Source organism: Trachymyrmex cornetzi, unplaced genomic scaffold, assembly GCF_001594075.2.
Source record: "Trachymyrmex cornetzi isolate Tcor2-1 unplaced genomic scaffold, Tcor1.1 scaffold320, whole genome shotgun sequence".
In the NCBI taxonomy this organism is placed as follows: Eukaryota; Metazoa; Arthropoda; class Insecta; order Hymenoptera; family Formicidae; genus Trachymyrmex; species Trachymyrmex cornetzi.
Window position 1 is genome coordinate 155,567 of NW_017297898.1, and position 306 is coordinate 155,872.

Genomic DNA, 306 nt, shown 5'->3' on the forward strand with positions numbered 1-306 from the left:
AAGTAATAATACTTTTGCAATCCGTACATCCAATACGGAGAAATCCCACCGAATAGGAATATGGTAAAACAGGGGGGCTTTAGCATCGCCTTAATATCTTTTACTGTGGTTTTGTAACATTTTGTTGAACATTGCTTCAAAGTGAACAAAAATGAGTTTCAGCTTTAGGGTCCGCGCACAAAGATGGTCGCAACTGAGTCGTAGTCCTAAGTCGTTGTCGTAGGTCAACGCACAAGGATTTTACGTATGTCGTTTACGTATATCCTATTGCGCCAGTTGTTTGCGTCAACTGACGCAATAGGATAT